Source organism: Varroa jacobsoni, unplaced genomic scaffold (assembly GCF_002532875.2).
Source record: "Varroa jacobsoni isolate VJ856 unplaced genomic scaffold, vjacob_1.0 scaffold_1347, whole genome shotgun sequence".
Lineage (NCBI taxonomy): Eukaryota > Metazoa > Arthropoda > Arachnida > Mesostigmata > Varroidae > Varroa > Varroa jacobsoni.
In genome coordinates this window covers 238829-259045 of record NW_019214249.1, presented here as the reverse complement: position 1 = coordinate 259045, position 20217 = coordinate 238829, and the positions used below count along the sequence as shown (strand labels likewise).

The following is a 20217-nucleotide window of genomic DNA, read 5'->3' as shown; positions in this document are numbered from 1 at the left end:
CGCTACCAGCGGGTTCCTGGTCCTTGTCTTCAGCGTCGTCGTCTTCTTCGTTGTTCTTTTTCGCTATCGACAACAGCGGCATCTCGTTTGGTTCTCTCATTCCTAAAGAGGAACAACGCGGCGGCAGACAGAGGCTTCGTTTCCTTTCCCATCCGCACCTCGTCGCGCTTCGACCGCTAGCGCTCCCCTGCCGCCGCGAAGACCCTTTCACACAACAGCGCCGATGACGGCTGCGGCTACAGCCATGCCACTGCTGCTAGTAGTAGTCATCTGAAGAAGGATGCAATTTGCCGCTGTTTTCTCCATGAGGAAGGCTCGCGGTGAGCGCCAGACGGCAGGCGTTCTGTGCCGCCAGCAAAGTTCCCATGCTTGCTTGCCAATGCTTGCGGATACTAGCAGAAGGAGAGCAGCAGCAGGCAGATGCCGTGCGGAAGAGGTCTTCCTCGTTTTCGCCCATGTCTTTTTTCCCGCCCGTCCTCTTCTGGCTAGCCTGCCAGTCGGCCCGCTTCTCCCGCTCCGTTTCCAAAGCAGCTAGCATCGGTAGCCGGCTATAGGCAGATAGGCAGCTGTTCGGCTGCCGGTTGGTCGACGAGGATGGCGAGGAGTCCGTGTGGCTGGCACGCTTCCCAGCGACTCTTTGTAGTGGCAACGAAAGCGGCAGCGGAAGAAACGCCGGCGACGACCATCCCGACTGGCCCTACTACTATCATCTTGCTGTCGACGGCATCAGCAGCACCAGCGTCCAACGCCTCCTTCTTCGTTGTCGCCTACGGACGCACTGCAAATGCTGTTGGCCTGAAGTTGCTTCTACTGCCGCTGGACCAGGCTCCACCGTTGTTCCTCCGCTCTTTTAGCCACTAATTCAGTTCGACCGCTCAGCCGTCGCGATTGTTGTTGATAGTAGTCTTTAAGTGGCTTCCCAAGAATGTCTCCATCGGTTATCCCTGCTATCCACCGAAATGGCCAACCTTCTCATTCACCATCTTTTTCTTTCTCGTTCCTGCCCCTTAATGTCGTATCCGACATCTTGCAGACATCCGGAAACTTTTTTGCGGTTATGATCGCCGTTCAGTTACGGGTACCAAGAAAGGGAGATCACGTTCTTTTCTACTGGCTCGCGTCGACTCCAAGTAAAAACAAACCTGGGCTGCACAGTAGCGTAAGGACTTCTCTAAATCTTTATCCATCTGTCCATAGCGAATTTAGTAGGTAGTTGCGGGAATGGTAGTGGTGTAACAATTCCCAGCAGCTAGTCATTTTCTATGACGGTGTGCGCTTTGCGTTGAAGGAACGTGGGCAGTGTGCTTAAGGCTGTCCGGCCTCCTACTGCTTCGCTGGCTGAGCGACTGGCCAGCGCGTCCATTTGGTTGCGTCGTTTGTTCACACCGGACCCTGCTTTGCTTGCCTGTCTGTCTGTCTGCCCGTCCGTCCGTCCGTCCGTCTGTCTCCCTGTCTATCCGTCCCTCTATCTGTCTGTCTGCTTGCTGTTGAGCCTAGCTAACTCGCTCTGACTACCACTGCAACTACTACGACTAGCACTACTAATGCCAGAACTACTGTGAGAGTGCGCGCAGGCAAGCATGGGGTACACAAACCAATGCCTTGTCGGTCTTGGCCCTTCGACCCGGCCTGCCCGTGGTGCCTAGTTGGCAGGCGCCCTGGGTTCGCGGCCATCTGCTGCTACCGCCGCTGTCTCCATCATGGCTCAGCCTCTACAGCGACAGCTGCATATCAGCTCACACCGTTATCACCACATCGGCGCTCAGCTAGCCAACTATCCACTACCAGCCAGTTTCAGACCACTGCTGAACACCAATGCGACTATGAGCCACTACCATCATGCAGTAGCCTACCCTAGTTACTAACAGCGCCCGCCGCCGGTTCTCATTTAAATTCGACAGCGAGGACGGTAAGGACAACAACGACTATGGTAACTTCTAGCGCGAAGCGTGCGCCTTTGTTCTGCCCCCATACTCTCTGTCTGTTTCTCCATATGCCTGCTATATTTATCCGCCGCTGCTGATACAGTTATTGCTCAACTTTACTATACGCGCATAAACACATGTACACATTTCTCACAGTTCGCTTAATGTAAAGCCTAGTTCAGTTATCTCGTTAGATGTTTCCTTGTTGTCTACCGTGGACTTTACCGATGTGGTGGTGCTTTTTTTGCCGTTTGCTACAACAGGCGCTTCGCCTAGGGCGGACGGTGGTGCCAGGCCAAGCAGATACGTCACATGCTACTCACAAAGAAAAAGAAAAAAAGAGGTATTGAACGACCGGATGAAACAGTGAAAGAGAGATTAAAATAGGTAGAGATAAACCCTGTGATGCTAATGATGATATTGCTCGTGGCGTAAGCAGCAACAAAACGATAGTGATACCGATCATAGCAGAAGCAGTAATATAAACGAGCTTATTGATTCCTATCTAAGAAGCAAGACGGGACTAGCGACAGCCCCCATTATTGCTTGAATCATGGCCGTCACTGTTGCCGAGTCGCTGACAGGAGAAATGTTGTATCTGTTAAATGTACACGCGTGACGAGCACTACATATCCAGCTACAAATGAACGTCAATATATCTACGTAAAAGGGGCTAGCAACGGCGGGCTGGCGTGAGTGGCTTGTACATTCAAGGTTGCGGTCCAACCTTACGACCCATATGGAGCCGCCAGTACGATCCTCAAAAAGCACATGCGCTGTTGGAATACTGTCTTCGGTCTCTTGGAAAACAAAGGTTATTTTTCTCTTTTAGCTTATCTTGTACATGATACGGTTGAAACCCGTATTCCATTTCGACGTTATTTCTGCCACTATTTGGGCAAAGTTGGTAAAACGAAGTAGGCGTTTCTTAGTTGGCCATTTAAAAACAGACCATCTAACTACTAATATAGTTACCAATGTTATGCCATCGTATAGGATTCGCGGTAAAAACTCCGATGAGTTCGCCAGGATCGACTGCCTGTTTGCTGTCTAAAGTTTAAACGACGATGAAAATTTTTACGTTTGGTCTAACAATCAATTGAGTCGTACGGGGTCCCACATCTCCTGGTAGATATTTGATACAGAACTAAATAGCGATATTTAGCCAGGCATGTCGCAGAAAGCGAACGACCAAGATACAGCTACGGACGGATTCGTTCCGCTGTACAAACTTACGGGCAATAGAGAAACATAACATTTTACAGAATTAAAAGATGCTCTACAAAGAATACTCTACTTAGCGAATCTGAGACAGAGCGGTGAGTCGTTAGATCAATGATATTCTAATAGGTATTTATGGATAGAGAAATTCTAGAGTAATAAAACCTAAAAAAAACAGTAAAAAAACTAGAGTAATATAAAGTGAACGGCATAAAGATGAAATGTCTTGTTTGTACCTACATATGTGTATTGTTCAGATATCTCAAATAACCAGGATCAGAGCCGCAGAACAACAGAGAAAGCTAAAAAAAAAATGACACCGTCAGGTTGCCTCACATCCAAAGGAGAAGAATCTGCACTGCGCCATATCAGGCAAGGTTGTGGGTCGATGCCGACCCGATGTTGCACCCGCGGAAATAACCGACGCCAATATGCATCTAAGAAGATGTACTCCTTCTTCCACTCGCATTTTGACATTCCCTAGCAGAATCTCACCGAAGCAGCACTAGCAACATAAAAACCTTAGGATGTGCGGTATGCATCGAAAGATCGTACATAGGAATACAACGTAGTAAGGCGCATAACACGCTCATTCAAAGTCCCGAGATCGGGACCGCTCGAGCTGCTGCATATCAGCCACGACACAAAAGTGGCATAACAGTCAGAAGCCAACTGGAAAAGCACAAAGGTACCCACGCGACATCGTTCCACAGGCAGCGGTGCGGGTAACATCATTACCAGTAGCCAGTCTCCATCTCTGCTGGCTTGTGATGATCACATCGTAGCAGGACGTGGTCCTGTGGCTTGGCCGTTCCTACCTGCCGATCATCTCGACGTCGGCGAATTTCACAACGCACTACCTATACTTTCTGTAAGCTAGCCATGGTTGCGGACATTTGCTGCGGTATTCATTTGTGTAGGACACGATCCACAGTTCGGTCTGCGGTTAGTACTAGTAACAGTAGTTTCGCTGTGTAAGAAAGCTGGGAGATTTCGAGAAAAGCTAAGAATCACAAGACAATGCCTTGGCAATGTTCAACGATCCTTAACTGACCTTTAGCCGATTGACGGCCCGTCTCAATTCGGTGGTAAGGTAAGATCCAGATCGCACTCTTGCTGGGTGGCATATGAGCCTAGGTTGAAAATAATGCTGGCCGAATCATAGTTTCCAAGCCTTTGACTCTGACTGCTACAGCCATAATAGAAGTAAGTGTGTTATTACATTTCACTTAGCCAGCCAGCCAGCCAGCCTGGTTACACGTGCCGAGAACACTTTCGTCGCCTTAATCTCGCTGCTGTTTTAGGTTTGAAAGCGGCAAACAGAAGGATACCGGCTGGTTCTCCGGGTTTTGCTAAACTAACTGTGGTGTGCAATACAAACGAAAAATAGATTAAAATTTCTTTTAACGACACATACATTGCGTTTCTTGCCCCCCTTAAAGATGTGCTGCATGTGGCGTGTTCCTGGCTTGAACGAGGTGTCTATAGGGGTTTTGGACTCGGCCTTTCATAGGCCATAGCAAAAAAAAAAAAAGAAGGAAATATTATGGGTGCTGAGCAGTGCAGAACCGAGACAAATGATATGAAGGTGATTGATGTGTAAGAAAGAAGGAATGGTACCATTTCTAGGAAGAAGATGATATCGGAGCGCGAAGACTCTTTGAAACAGAGTTTATAAAGGCTATAAACGTCTTTTTTTTAATTTTTAATGTAAATTAGGTGCCTTTTTCACCTTATACGAGCAATTCGAAAACGACATGATATAGAGTATTATAAATTAAAAATAAAAAGTCGAAAAGAACTTGTCACTTGTTTAATACATTAGAGGTGTTACTCAAACTAATAAGCCCATAGACTTTACCAAAAGCTGCGAACGCTATCGATGTACAGATAAGAGCCAAATATTAATTAGACAGTTATTTTGCTTGTTGGTCTGCATTCAGTATAAATATTGTCATCAATTTGAACGAACGATAAGTTTTCCTGGGGCTGGAGTGTTAGCAGGTAACTTTGCAATCAGCACATGTTGAAGTTATATTAACTAAAGGCTCTATATGACCTTGTACATTATTGAGATCTATCTTCTGCGACAGTAGCCATCAAATGGCTAGACGCTTTCCCATTATATACTGACAAAAATTAGAAAACGACAAAAATTAGAATTATGAAAAAAATTAGAAAACGCGAACGATAGTGCATTCGGCTTACAACGCATAGTTTTTTTTTTTTTAATTTTTTATCAGCGCTTGTATATCTTTAGCTAATACAATAGGCGTACTTTTTACTTTCTGTTAGAGAGGTACTGTGATTATAGGTAGAAACATAATATACTTAATTAACGTGTCTTTCAATGTTATTTAGTCCGTCAGCGTTCGCAAAGAAAAATTCAAAGCAGGGAAAAAGTAGCCCAAAAATTAAAAAAAAAAAGCCCTATCTTACTAAAAAAGCTCGTTTGCCGTCAGTAAAACGAACAGGCTCATAATTTACGTTGCTACTGAAAACCCATCTTCGTTCCTGACTAAAAGGCTGTGTCAAATGACCGTAAGCCTGTTTTAATCCATCCTGTGTAACATTTGTGTAAATCAATTGCTGGCTCAAGATAGAAAAGAAATTAACTGGGTGAGTAATAACAACTGTCGATAATGGATGTAGTTAATTGTTGTCAATTTTTGTCAATACAAACAGGTTGCAGAAGCCACCTTCGCCTGTATAGGACATCTCTACAAAGTTCTATCTATGGGCTAAAAGCAATAAAGCGGAGTAACACCAGTTGGAGCCACCTCTCTAAATCTCTCCGGTCCAAGTGTAACCAAAATCTCCACATTTCCTACACTATATCTGCCGTGTTTCAGTGGGCAAATTATATTTTCCTATATTTCACTTCCGTACCAAGTAAAAAAAGTGTTATTATTATTATTATTAGTACGTAACAATTAGGCCACCGTCGTCTCGTCCCTACACATACAGCAAGCACCCATTTAAGCACTTAGTGATTCACGTTAGCCTGATAAAGCCCTGATCGTATCATGATTCCTATAAATTTCAATTAGAACGATTACAATGTAATCTGCGCGCTATCCTCTTTAAACATTTGGGCCTTACCCACTTATCGTACACGTTTCAGTTCATTCAAACACTGCGTCACATATACGTAGTCCGCGACCACAGTTCCTCCTGTTCCGATATAATCCACTCGAATATAGTCCCCAGCATCTTTCTTATCACCTTTACCCGACCAGCATGTGGCACTCGAGCGTCCGCTAAAAGCAGCCTTTGAGTCCTTCAAGCAGGCCCAGCTGTAGTAAAGCCACCAACGGATAAAGGGAAAGATTAAGCGTCCGATAACCCTTCCCTGTATTGTTCCTGCATGTATTGCACGTTCGCCAAGTTGTACGCATAGGCTTACATATCAGCTCCAACCGCATCAGAGTCCAGTAATGCAGTCTATGATGTACTGTTGCTCTATTGCTTTAACGAGATAGTCCTTGCACGCTGAAGTGCCGCCGGGATCCGGCTGTCGCCGTCGTAGTCATACGCCGCAGCAGAGTTATTGCGGGCAATGCCTATGAGACTGTCAGCTCAGGTGACCAGTTAAGCAGTGGTGCAATCCCCAGGCGAAAACTGCATTACTACGATTGAGTGTGAGACGGGAAGCGGGGAAATACAATCCAACTATGGCGCAAACGGGCACCCAGTAGTTCCCAGAAAGATGTTGGTATTTTGTGGAGCCGTCCAACTGGAGCACGCAGCACTTCCGGCAGCGTATAGCGTGTACTTTGTATGTTTGTAAGTAGTATATGTAGATGCTAGAAGCTGATCGACAGACGTTCGCGCATGGTGACGCAGACGAGGTGCCGCCGGGTGGGTTATTGAAACAGCTTGCTTGTGCCGTCAAGGATAACTGTGACGAGACGTGATAAAATGAAGACAAATAAAGCTCATGACAAGCTTTAAGTGATTTTCTAACCAACTTTTGAAAACAGATAGTCATGAAGTTCACTATCCTTTTTGAAGAATCCTTCGCCATGTTAAGCAAATCTAATTAAGTGATATATATATATATATAGATCGAGATTCGTATACTATTTTGTTAAGCAGGTTCGTTCCATTCCCAGACGTTTTGGCAGTCGCTGCCATACGTGTCTAGCAAACAGAAAGTGTGTTGAAATAACATTGCCATTATTTAACAAATAGGTCCCACGATTGTCATAACAACAAAGAAAAATAGTCGTTATAAGCTATAACATAACCATATTCGCCTTTGTTTATGTTTGGAAAAAATTAAACGCGTATTGAAACTAGGGAATTTGACGTTAACCATGAGCCGCCTTTCTCGTACGCAAACGTACCGATCTCTACACATCCCATCCAAGTTACGTTATATATAGTGTAGGCAATAGTACATGTGTGAATGAAGCTCGATTGTTTTAGATACTCTGAATATTTCATTTGATTAATAAGCAATGTAACTGGCTGTAAAAACTATTCTTCGTAGCGATCTGATATATGAGCGGAGGCTCATAAGAAGGCACATTGACAGCTCCTGTAAGCATATGCTAGGCCAAACCCTTTGCGTTAACTGCATCTTCATTCGAACGGTTCGACGTTGCCATAAATTAAAGATACATGCCAAGACCAGTTGAGACATTGTTCATTGTCATCGCAAAGCTGGGCACCCGGTGTAGGGAACAGGCCTCCAGATCTGCTGCAGTTGAGGCTTTAGAATCGGGTCGAGAGCTTCGAGAGTAGAGAAAGCCCACTATGGTCCGAAGAATAAGGATGTTTTGTGTCTGCATGGTAACGTTGCCCAACCCCCATTGAATTAGCTTTTTCACTTGCCTTCGGCATCAGTGTTCTTTTTTTATGTTGGCAACAATGCCATATTTAGCATAAGCCCTTTTGTACATTATACAGAAATGTACACCGTGCCAGCTGTCCTCTTCACACTCGCATCCATACAGCCTTCACACTCAATGTCTGCCTACTCACTACCTCTCAGATCGTCGGCGAAGTGCTGAGCAACTTTGATTGTTTTGTGTGTTAGCAAATATTGATATACGCTTAATATTACGCGCTGTAGCTTTTGTTGTGCTACGTTTGAATGAACGCTATGGCATGACAAGGGTGACTGACTGTGTGTGCGGCCTGTAGGCGACAACGAAAGCGACGATGCTAGTTATACTGATGACAATTGTGACAATGATCATGACAATGACCAATGCTTGACACTTGAAACAGTAGGTCTAGAAGTCCCAATGGAGTCGAGGACGGCTGTTGTTACCCGCCCTGATCACAACAACTTCTGACACGGCCAGACGGTCGGACAGTCAGGTGCGGAGTTCGCCTAGCAGCTATCATGACTTAGGGCCAGCGTTGCATCATCACAACATGGCTGCTGCTGCTGCTGCTGCAGCGTCTCTCCGACGACCTGGCACTGTTGAGAGTTGCTTCCCAAGCATAGCCAACCCTGCTAAACTCACCGCTCGCAGCGGCGATGGGGGGTAGATTCCATTTGTCGAATAGAACTTGCCGCGTCTGCAGGCCTTCCCGTTGCTGCTGCTGCTGCTGCTTTCATGAACCTGAGCAGGAAGTTAAGGCTGGAAATACTACGGATTGTAGGCCAACTGAGGCCGAACATCTGCGGAGAGCTGTAACCGCTGCTGTCGTACGCATTCGTGAGCGAACGCCCGCGCCGGCCTTCAGCGACGAACGACACCGAGTCGCTACTCCCGGTGCCGTGCTGTATTCGAAGTTCTTATACGCATAGTCATAGACACCTGCAAATATATATTTATGCAGATATTTACACTGCACTCATTAAACTAAATGAGCTGTTTGTCTGCTACTGTCGTCAAATGTTGCGTGAGATATCTAGAACTGCAACCGTTAGTAGAGTAGTACGAACTCTACTAGTACTGGACGATCCTGTTGCAGTCGCTATGGAACAGAGCAATCGGACATTAAATCGCTTTGTCGCAGTCCGAGGATCCGAGGTGAGCACTAGCGGGATTTCGCGGTAGTAACCTTCAGATGGTAAGTGTTCTTGTCCTGGAGGACACAGGTCGGATGAGCTGACGAGAGATAGATTCCATTCATATAGGCAACCCTGTAAAGGGGCCAGAGGGCGTGGGTCGAAGCCACAAGCTTATGGAAAAATGAATGCCACGATTTATTCTACTCTTTGAGCGCGTTCTAAGTTTGGGACCTTACCTGTGGGATGTAAGTCTAAGACTGAATATGCGAAAGACCGAAGTTTGAGGGGGAGCAACGAGGAAAACATATTGCTAACCTATTATTTGCGCATGTGACAAGCCAGTGCGGCAAACGTCAACGGGCGCGAAATGGCTTGTGACAGCTTACCCGTTTATAAATCGCCCGAATGCTAAGTATATGATGATTGCGAAGATTTCGTGTCTACTTAGAGCGTATAAAGCCCAGATTTGTAATCTGTGTTCCAACGCTACAAGCGAGCACTTCATAATGATAAAGGGGCTTCATCCAGAGTACAAAGTTGCGTTGCAAATTGCTTGAGTACTAAGATTATGAACTCATCCGATGCATTTTTTCAAAGCAGCATCGGTACAGCGCTTAGGGCAAAATCTATTTACTTGCACTCAGAGAACTCGTACGTACGAAGGTCGTAGTAGATTGATGCGGGCCTCCAACAACAAGGAGGTCGCATATTATGCGACCTCATTTCGGGTGACAGTCGTTGGCCAGATCCTTGAATTGTAAGCAACTGAAAGTTACAAAACTAGTCATGAAGTTAAGTTTAAAATGTTGATGAGGTTTATTGATTCAGTCAGCACATGAGACAAGATACACGGCATATTTGTGTTTGTACAATTTTGCTCGCAATAAATGTCGCAAACGTATTTCCACCCATTTAAGGAACAGAAAACTCATAGTAAGTAGACATAAAGGCTAAAAAACAGTCATCGTCAAGAACGGTGCACCGCCTGCGCATCTATCAAGACGGGGCTCGAAAGGCTAACCAAGGGAATGGGGGCGGTCAACACCTGACTGGCAAATAGGCCTATCTTGGGAACTGTCTTACTGTTTATGTCTCGCTAATATCGCACGACGAATAAACAGCAACACCCGAAATTTTCTTAGGACGACATGTAGTCTGCTATCGTTTTTATGGATGAATATACAACAAGCGTGTATATATCGTTTCTTCGCTTACCGCCCGCTAACCCTAGAGCGTAAGATTACGTAATAGAAGCACAAAAGACGTTTTGTTTTTGCCTTTGTTACAACTCGTTGGTACTATAATTACCCGAAACAGTACATCTCGTAGAAGAGTCGGACCATTTGATTTTCTTAGAAACAGAATGGTTGTTTCATATTTAAATATACTCGATAGTAATTTCGGAAAAGTGGTGCTCTTACGGTGTCAACGGGGAGTAGCAACACGTCTTCTGACAGGGGGTCAACAGATTAACCACTAATAATGGGGGCAAAATGTGCGTGAGTGATACTCCGTACCGACTATATATAACTAGATTCTGGTGACATATATATATATATCGAAATAATGAGGCCGACTACTTGAAAAACTTTAACATTTATTATCTACGATACAATTTGATGGTTTATTAACGCATACCTCATGCACATTTTGCACACAGGTCTTTCACGACTATTGTTATAGTTTTATGTTGATTTCGTATTAAGCTTCACGAGTTTCTTACTTCCGCTGCGAGTGTGGCTATGGATCATACCTGCCACAATTACTTGGTATTGCGTTATTTATATAATATTTACAAGGGTGCTATCACAGCACATCTTTCGCAATGTATCATTGCTTTGTACACGCACATAATATCGTGTCTACTAGTAGTGACAACGCTGAGGCCGTCTGTTTCATCCCTAGCAGGAAAAGATGAGTGGACTAGATTATGATTACGCCACAGTGTATAACACTGTATCCGTTTGCGATCGCTACGATCGCGCGGGCTTTGAACGGTAAACGAGCATTGTACAGTTACTAACGGCCACACTACCGGGCAGCCAAGTTCATTTGGTACACACGTACACCCATATATAAATCGATGCTAAAATGACTCTTTCTTTTTGGCTGCTGTTCCGCCGTATTTTTTACATTCCCTGATCACGCGAGCTCCTCGCTAATAGTGACGATTTAAATTTCCACATTCATTGACTGACTGCCGCGTTACAATCGATGCCATTGAGCTTTGTGTTGATCCAGTAGCTGACTAAGGTCCTGTATGTAGTCAATAGCACTTTGTAAAACTTCGAGATTACTTAGTCGAGGGCGCTTTTTCGGCAGAAGGCCTTCTAGCCGCTCCAGAAGATTAAGAACTTCGCTGTCTTCGATAAGGTCTTTATCGAGAACCACTTTCGTGACAATGTCTGTCTTGTGCTGTAGAATCATGATGTTCTTCTTTCTTTTGCCAATGAACTCTAGTGCTATTGTAGAAGTAATATACGCTACGCAATCGTGACTGCCAGATACCCGCCACAAACACTACTCGGGGCACCGGCTTAATCGAACGGTATAAACAACTGAGCTTCCACCAGATCTGCGAGAATTTGCCGGCCCTTCAGGCTTCTTCCCTGGGCTGAGTATTCACGTTTGTCGCTAAATGTTGACTGTCAGTCAGTCAGTCAGTCAGTCTATTCACATGGAACATATCGTATTGACGTCGACCAGATACTCGGCTGTCGATCCCAATCCAAGATCCTGCACAGAGCCACATTCACTGCGTGTGGTGCTCACCGTTTAGCGCTTTTCGTTAACCAGTTTAAACTGCACATTTTTTTATAATGCCGATATGGCTACAATGGATCACTTTGGTCCGTCTGTCATGTATCTGTAGCTTGGTGTGCTATGATCAAAGAAGCATTCAATTAGCATGCAGGATTAGTAGTAGTAGCAGCAGACAAAAGGACAGAGCCAGCCCAGTTTTGCCTGCCAATGCCGTTTTTTTAAGTGCGTTACTGTCCCCGTGTTGCTTTGCTCGTGCTGCTGTTATGATGAGCTGGTTCTCGCACTGCCCTGTTTAATGACTCACTACGATCGTTGGCAAAGGCCGCAGTCTGCTGATGTTTGGCCTCCCTTGCCTTGGGAACTTTACAGCAATAGCGTTAGCAATGAGACAGCGGTACGCGTAGACCTCAAGCGGATGCTCTGCGAGCTGGCAACTGCTACAGAGGCAAAGCGGAAGCTTGCTTGGCTGCCTGTGTGTCTGCCTGCCCGGCGACTTCTTAAGGAGTAGCAGCTGCCCTCCTTAGTTGAGTCTGGCAGTGGTTACTCCCTCTCCACTACTGGCGAGGGAACCGCGCCGCTGCCGTCCTGAATAGCGCGCACGTGGCTTCCCGCCCGGCAGCCCGCCTTGGCCAACAATCCGCCCGATACGAAGACAGACAAACGGCTAGGCAGGCGTGCCTGGCACAGGCATCGTCAATGCCTGTCGCTCCCGGCTGAAGGGCTCTCTAACTGCTGCGTATTCGCTCGCTTGGTGAGGGCGGCGGCGGTGGCGGCGGCGGCGGCGGCGGCGGAGGTGGAGGTGGCGGAAACTACGAGTATCGCCACTAGACGACTCGCGCACACCTGGACGTCTGCCAGCCACCCCCACAGCTGCCAACCACCACAGGCGAAAGAACGAGCTTGCTGGCAAGATGCATGCCGTTGCAGTTCTCTTGATACCGGATGGTTGGACGGTCTCAGTTGCAGTCTATCGCTCGTACTATTATAGCCAGCCACGTATTTAGCCCTGATATGATTATGTGTTCCGATCACTCTGGCTTCAAGGATCATTCCAATTCTGGCAATTTCGCTATCTCTCGCATATCGATACAGAGATCTTTTTGCCTGGACACGCCAAGTCGGTTTGCCTATTTGTTTGTCTTATTTCTACTTCAGCCACTTCAGCGACGCCGATTGCGGCGCCGGAAGAAATGCGCAACGCCGCGAAGAACACACACAATCGAGACTGAATATTTGATTTGGTACATATTTTCTGTATTCTATTCAATCTTATTCTGTTACTGTGTGACTTTTGCGTCTTTTATGTTTGTCCTCTCTCTAGATCAATGAAAAGAAGATATTTTAAGAGAGACAAACACTTCACAGTATTTGGAAATAATAACAGTAGCAAATGACGCATTATCGATCAGAGATAGCCACGGCAGAAATTCATCATGATTTTTGTTTGCGAAGATAAGTTGTTGTGATTTTTCTCTGTTTCATTGTCTACTATTGAAGTTTTAAGAATAGAAGTTGAATTGGACCCAACAGCTGTGGGCGTAAGGTAGCCTAGTAGAGATAACAGAATTTCCGATTAAAACGTCTGAGGGTAGTGACTTAGAATATCCGCCGCACGAAACAGCAGCTGTTCTTGAAGCCAACGCGAGGATTAGTTGGATTTACATCCATTAAGTTCTCCATAAGTGCGTATTACATATAAATCGATATTTGATAGAATATGGTCGTCAGAGGCACAGGTCATAAGTTCCGAAAGCTTGCGCACAACTGTGCTGGCTCACGTTCAAAGCGCTAAGTTAATAATTGAACGAGCTGTTTGGTTGCCACTTTCGTTCATCCATAAACGGTCAGTCTGCAATTTTATAGCTTTGTTTACTGGCCATTTCGAAAACACGTAAAATATTATGGTTTCTTTACTTTGTTACAGTGTTGCTCTTATATGCAGTATGATAAATTTTTGGAACATTAACCTGCCTTAGGTATAATCACAGAGACTTCATCAAATTATACCCACTGTAGATGTGCCGCTCATGCGAGCAACAGCGCGCCATAATTGTCTGCACGTTCGACAAAAATATAACCTTTCGTTGAGATCCTGAGCGTTCTGCGAACCTATTAAGGCGACGGACCTAAATCTTGGCCATGGACCTAAACGATCTCACATGTACTTGTTTCTCTATTCGCGTGCATATCATGGCAGTTATTAACATCACATCGTTACTACATAATGGTATCTACACGTGCATGACTGTTTCCAGAAGGAAGACGCGGAGCGCTCTTTTCCTGCGACAGATGACCAAATCTTCCCGTCCTTTTCTTCTCGGCAGTCAGTAGATGTATACAAATCGAGCCTGATAAACATAGAGGGGTTGAACTATTATTGGTTGACAGGTCTGGATGTGTCTTCGTTTACATGAGACAAGAGCAAATTTTCACATAGCCAACTTACGGGTTCGTCGTCTTCGCGCCTCCCCCAGCCCGGCAGTCCGAATCCCTCCGTATAGCATGTAGTATCGCTGGTTGGTGCTACGATCTCGGTAAGTGAAGTATTGTGAAGCCGTATGCAATGTAGTGCTGCTTGAGGGTTCGCTGTCACAGTGTCGATATTTAATAGGCATGTTATTATATGGAGGGGGTTGTGATGATTTGGAATAACTTTTTGCACAAGCGGCAGGAGAACAATGCCTTGTGACAACGGCAGCAGCAGCAGCAGCTGGGGGTGGTGCTGGCCTCATGGTGTCTGTTTACCGATTGCCACTTCTAATGATTTCTACTTCCGCCGTTTGCCGTTCAAGTCATGCATGCGCCAGCAGCAGCTAACCAGGAAGGCAAGATCATGCGATTAGACCGGTGAAAGTTGAGTTAAGCGTGGAGAAGCCCGAAGGCAAGCTGAAGCTTTCGGAAGCGTTGACTGACCAGCACACCCACATCTGTATTACAAGTGCGCCCTCCTGCTTTGTAAAACACACATAAAACGTATTATAGGTTAAGGACGGACCATTTTTCCCATTCAGGCTAGCGTATTGAGCACATGTATTCTTGATACGAATAAATTGTTGCTGGAACGCTAAATCATTTGTTATATTGGGAGGTTGCGACGCCGAACGGCTGAAGCGAAAACGCAAATCGTTCCTTTTAGCTGCAGCTTAAAGGGTCATTCATTCGAGGCCTGATACGGTCAGACCGATAACGTAACATGCCACCTCTACATCTTGGAGGCCGGCAGCGCCTTATTGCACCAGGCGGTTTTGTCCATGCCGCTTGTAAACATCGACAGCGAACTACCAGACAATCAGGCGATTGTAGGGTTACGGGTCCAGACGGGTCGGAACGAGATGGGTTTCTCCGTCGACTACCCGGGCCGATTGGCCGACCAATCGGTGGTAATGCACCAATGCCAGCAGTTGGCAAGCGTCATATCGGCATTAGGAGATCAGCAGTGTGAACCACCCGTTAGCAACAGCAGCAGCAGCATGCGAACCAGCCAACGCTCTGGTTTCATGTTGATATAAGCAAATGCTGGTCCTGCGAAGGCAATCTGCGACTGGAGCGCGCAGCTTGTCTGGTAGGCCTTAAAGTCTCGCGTGGATCGGATTATATGCGCGCTAGGCGTAGAGCCCGGTAGACATTGCAACGTCAATGACGACGCTGAGTGGTGTCGAGAGGCAGATGTCAGACCCAATAACGAAAAAAAACAGTGATATCGATAGCAATCTCAAGAAAGCAGCCGACCAATTTAGGTGTCGCAGGCTAACATTCGGCTCTAAGCTGGCCGTTCAGTCGGCCAGGCTGGTCCCTGTTTAAGGTCCTTTCCAGCCTTATTTTGCTAGCAGCGCGACTGCTGATGTTGCTGCTGTTTACGGTGGTGGCGAGACACATGTCAGCAACGAAGTCGACTCCGCGACGACGACGCCAGGTGAAAGCAAGGGTTGAGGCAGCCAGAGCGGCAGCCGTAAGCGACTGGCTGGCTTTTGCCTGCTGTTGCGGCATTACACGACGATGAAAACGATGACGACGACGACGGCGAAGCATATTCTCTTCGATTCCCTACTTTTCGTAGACTAGCCCCCTTTTCTCGTCCACTTTTTATCGGCCGTGCGCCCCGTTACGTCAAACGATAAATTCTTGCTGTTTTGTTTTTCAGCAGCGACGATAACAACTCCACGATTCTCCTATATATATGTACGTATCAATCTGTCAGTGCCAGCTGAGTAACTGAATAACAACAGCTGGACAATAACAACAATAATAACAGTAGAAAGAGCATTGGACACAAAGGTTACCGCTACGGTGGCAGCAGTAGAAGGGGAAGGGCAACACTGGTGAGAACAACAGCTGAATACTGCATCTAGATTATCTATTCCTTTTTTCATGTTGTTTCTATTCGACTTTTTTCCGTGGACGAGGGTAGTGGTGCTGTCCGCAATGTAGAAGATCGCTGATGATGTTTGTTACGCCGCCTGTGGTGATGTCGCTTAGTCTGCGGTCCCTTCTACTACTATAGCATCGTATTATCTTGAAACCACTACTAGCCGTTATTTGTCTCCCTTTTTCTAATTCTATTAGTCGGTTAGCCGTTTTTACTCATTCTCTGTACGCTCATTAGAAGGTAGCGCGAATCCGATGCACGATAGGGTTGAGTTCTTACCGGTATACGTAAGAGTATGAAGCAAGTCAATCCGTAAGTGAATGCGAAGTGTGCTATGGATCTGTGCATGTCATGCTTCTACATCGCTATTGTGTGGAAAATCCTTCAAATACATCTTACGGATACATTCGATCTATAGTAGGAATTTGGCCGAACGGATCGGTGGACGCCGGGTTTTTGCCCTGTATAGCAAATAACAATTGAGCATGTCTAGTTGATTCGTTTATCTGGCGAAACCTCTAGCAGAAGTATAATTGTTGCGTTATTGAATATATTCGATGTTTTCAAATAGATCCGTTCCGTCAGAAGCATTTCTCAATTAGTAATCGTGGCAACTAGTAAGGTACGTTGACTTAGTAACCCTATTTGCTCCAAGTTCTTCCAACCATGCAAATGCTAAAAAATACATAGGATTCGAGAAAGCTTTGGCGGACCGTTTCTCGTAAAGGGCATGCGTTCGTCCATTACTCGAGGTACCAGAGAAAAGCACGATCTTAAAATAGTAGAATGTGGAAATAGATTGGCTGTCATCTAACCTCTTCGCGCTCACCGAACCCCCGCCCGAAATCAACGCTCTACATTATTGTCAGTTTTCGTAAGCTTTCTGAAAATCTGGAAGGAAAACCCCCTTGAAACAAACCAGGAATCCTTAATGGAGTTTAGCTTTAAAGAGCTACAAAATTCGTTAGAATAGTTTGAAAAGCCATTCTTCATCGATACAGAAATTAATGGATATTTTAGAGAGCGGGTCATCAATTGCCAAGTCCAATAAATTCGTCCAGATAAACTTTATAAGTTAACGTTTTTCAAACACTGGCCGTTTTGAGCTCTTGCATTTTTGAGGCCTCTCATCTGCTGCCCGGCAACTTTTTATGCGTATTTAAGCAGGGCATTGACAAGTTTGTACCTGTTCGTACGTTTTGATGCTATTGCTTCTACTATCAAAAGCTTAGTTGCAAATTAAAAGAGTACAAGTTGGTGGCTTACGCTAAGAATTGAAGCTGTAACCGTAATAAATCGTGGTTACATCGATTAATTATAACCGCCAGTAGCTTCATTGAGATACCTTCAAACCATTATGTTGAAATATCTGTTTTTTGTTAGATTAGCCGGTATAGTTTTTAAACGCAAACATTTCCCTATGTTAGTGGTAAATAATATTCGATAGGTAAATGTATATCGTACCGAGGTACATATTTGACGAAGGGTTCCGTTTAACTGTTATAGGTGCCACCAAAGTGAGAGCTGTCGAAACAGAGCGGCTGCTTCGAACGGTTGTTAGGCTGTTCAATCGAGACTGGACCATTTCATGGCGATGCCACGAAGAGTCGTTACTGCTTTCGATCTACTCTTCTCATTGTTGTTGACGTTAACGCTGAGACGGAACGCTAGGCTCAATTAGGAACTCCATCTGCTGTTAAAAAAGCAACGAAACAGGTGACCTTGAGCCGCCATATAACTTGTACCTTATTTTTTAATTAGGCGGCCTGATTGCACCTTGCTCTAAGTTGGCTCAAGTCTTCTAACTCTGTAAAAGGTTTGTGTTCCTCGTGTGCAAATACGATTGTGATCAACAACATACATAAATTAACACTTGAGGTTGTAAAGCAGCTGAAAGTCTGAGCTCCTTACAGGCTTAGGAAATTTGTGTGCTATATATCATAGAAACATCTAAATTTAAGACATGAAAATCCAATCCTGGATAACGTCCTTTGTGGTCGCTCGTCGTACAAAGCTGACAACATACCTACCTCGCTGTTATTTCTTTGCTAACGTATTCGTTACAAATTGAGCGTTCTGCTAACTGCCCTACATGTAAAAAACCCATTTCTACTTACCACACTGGGTCGATGCAAAACATTTCAGCAAAAAGACCAGCAATGATTTAACTGCGTTTCAATGCATATATTATATAAAGCGGACTCAAGCATTTCCTCTTGTGTCTTTTGTACCTCTATCTTTACGCTCACTGTTTTGTCGCGTTAATTGTAAACCTAATACGACTGATTGTAGATTTTCTACAATCAGGCCATTCCCGATAGTCTAAATGAAGCAGATGAGTCGAATTATTTACAGAAATGCATTAAAAATCTTCTGTAACTACCAAGGTATCTGTGTCCACATTAGTCTATCAAATGTTGCCTATTGAAACAAAAAAAGGGTGGGCGAATTATTAGAAACACATTGTTCGGGTTATTTAAAAAGAAAATTCAATACATTCTTGCTATTTAACGATGTAAAACGCGTTTGCTAGAAAAGATCCTCCATAGTTGACAATAATGTATTTAGACAAAAAGTTGGTCAGTCAGTGGGTTTATATTTCGTCTAGAGTAACTACTGTAATAGACGCTAGTGCAATGGTGAGCTATGGGAAGTTTAAATTCAGCTGAAACTGGAAGCGACATTGTTTTTTGGGTCAGTCTTAGCTGACCCGCAGCGAACTATTCAAGCAGATGCAGTAATCGTTCTTTCTGGGACAATACTCAACTGAATCACACAAGCGGTCGCGAGAAATAATCGAACTATAAAAAACAGCGATCCAATAGACTACTCAAGATGGATTTTGGCAAAATGGCGATGCCAGCTGGACCAATCGTGACGGCTAGGGTGGTAGAATACATAAGAGGAGACTTAAGAACGAGACGCAGAGTGTGGCCACATGTGGACACCATAACATGCGCCCGACCTGGTCCACAGACGGAAACTGCCACCATTTCCGTTAGCTAAAGCAACAAGCGGCGAAACGATCTCTCGAGGCCGATTACGAGTATTCGCATCAAGAGGATACTCATCGGTTAAGTACTTAACAGTACCCTATCGATGTGCACGGTATAAGCAGGGGCACGTACGGTTACACGTATACGCCAGCGTTTGCTTGTCGTAGGCAGTATATGGGGATAGAGATGTACGAGGTCAGCGACAGCAAAAAAAAAAAGATCTGTAATTTGCATGTTGACGTTTGCTCACAATTTAGGCACGTCAGGGTATATATAGTCTGTTGTTGGACTTGAATTGATGACGTTATCAATTCACATTATATACATATACCGACTCATAGAAACTGATGCATCTGTTCGAGGTTTTGAAAAATGTAAAAGAAAAATAAACCAAGAAAAAACAAGTAATATTCTACGTAATTCATATCGCGCGCAAATCGAACACGTGGAAACATTTCCCAAAAATGTCGAACTATAGATGTGTAGCAGCGATCTGGTTAGAGTTGAAAAAGGCAATAAACTATCTATGAAGCTTTGAACTTTACAATATCATGAGTAAATATACACAATGATATCTTAGTGTATCTGATATAGTATTGCTTATTGTTGTCGAAGTTACTTCAGTTTGTAAGGTATCGTCTACTTGTAAAGGCGAACGACTTCCAAGTAGCCTTTGGGCGACGCCTGCACTCTGCCCATATGAAAGCAACAAACATTTTCCGTCTGGTCGATGTAGTATTTCGCCAAGGTAGCTTCAAATTTAAATCGGTAGTCACTCTCACACACACGTATGTTTTTCCGTGAGTGCTTATAACAAGAGAACCCCCTTCATTCAAAAGCAGTTATGGTTCATCTGCCCTAATGTACAGCCATATCTTTTTGGCCTCCACCGTAAGAGATTTTAGCGGACGTCCGTCTTCTAATAAAGACTTTACTTGAAAACGAAAACCATAAAAAAATCAGTGTACTAGT

The 20217-nt window shown here is 44.9% G+C and overlaps 1 long non-coding RNA gene across 1 annotated transcript; it reads left to right on the top strand.

Annotated features, from left to right (window-relative positions):
- The first annotated feature begins 16288 nt into the window (after nucleotides 1-16288).
- LOC111269038 (uncharacterized) lies at nucleotides 16289-18540 on the top strand. Its single transcript, XR_002685523.2, has 2 exons — nucleotides 16289-16561; nucleotides 17756-18540. It is a non-coding gene; the product is annotated as an uncharacterized LOC111269038 (long non-coding RNA).
- The last annotated feature ends 1677 nt before the right edge of the window (nucleotides 18541-20217 follow it).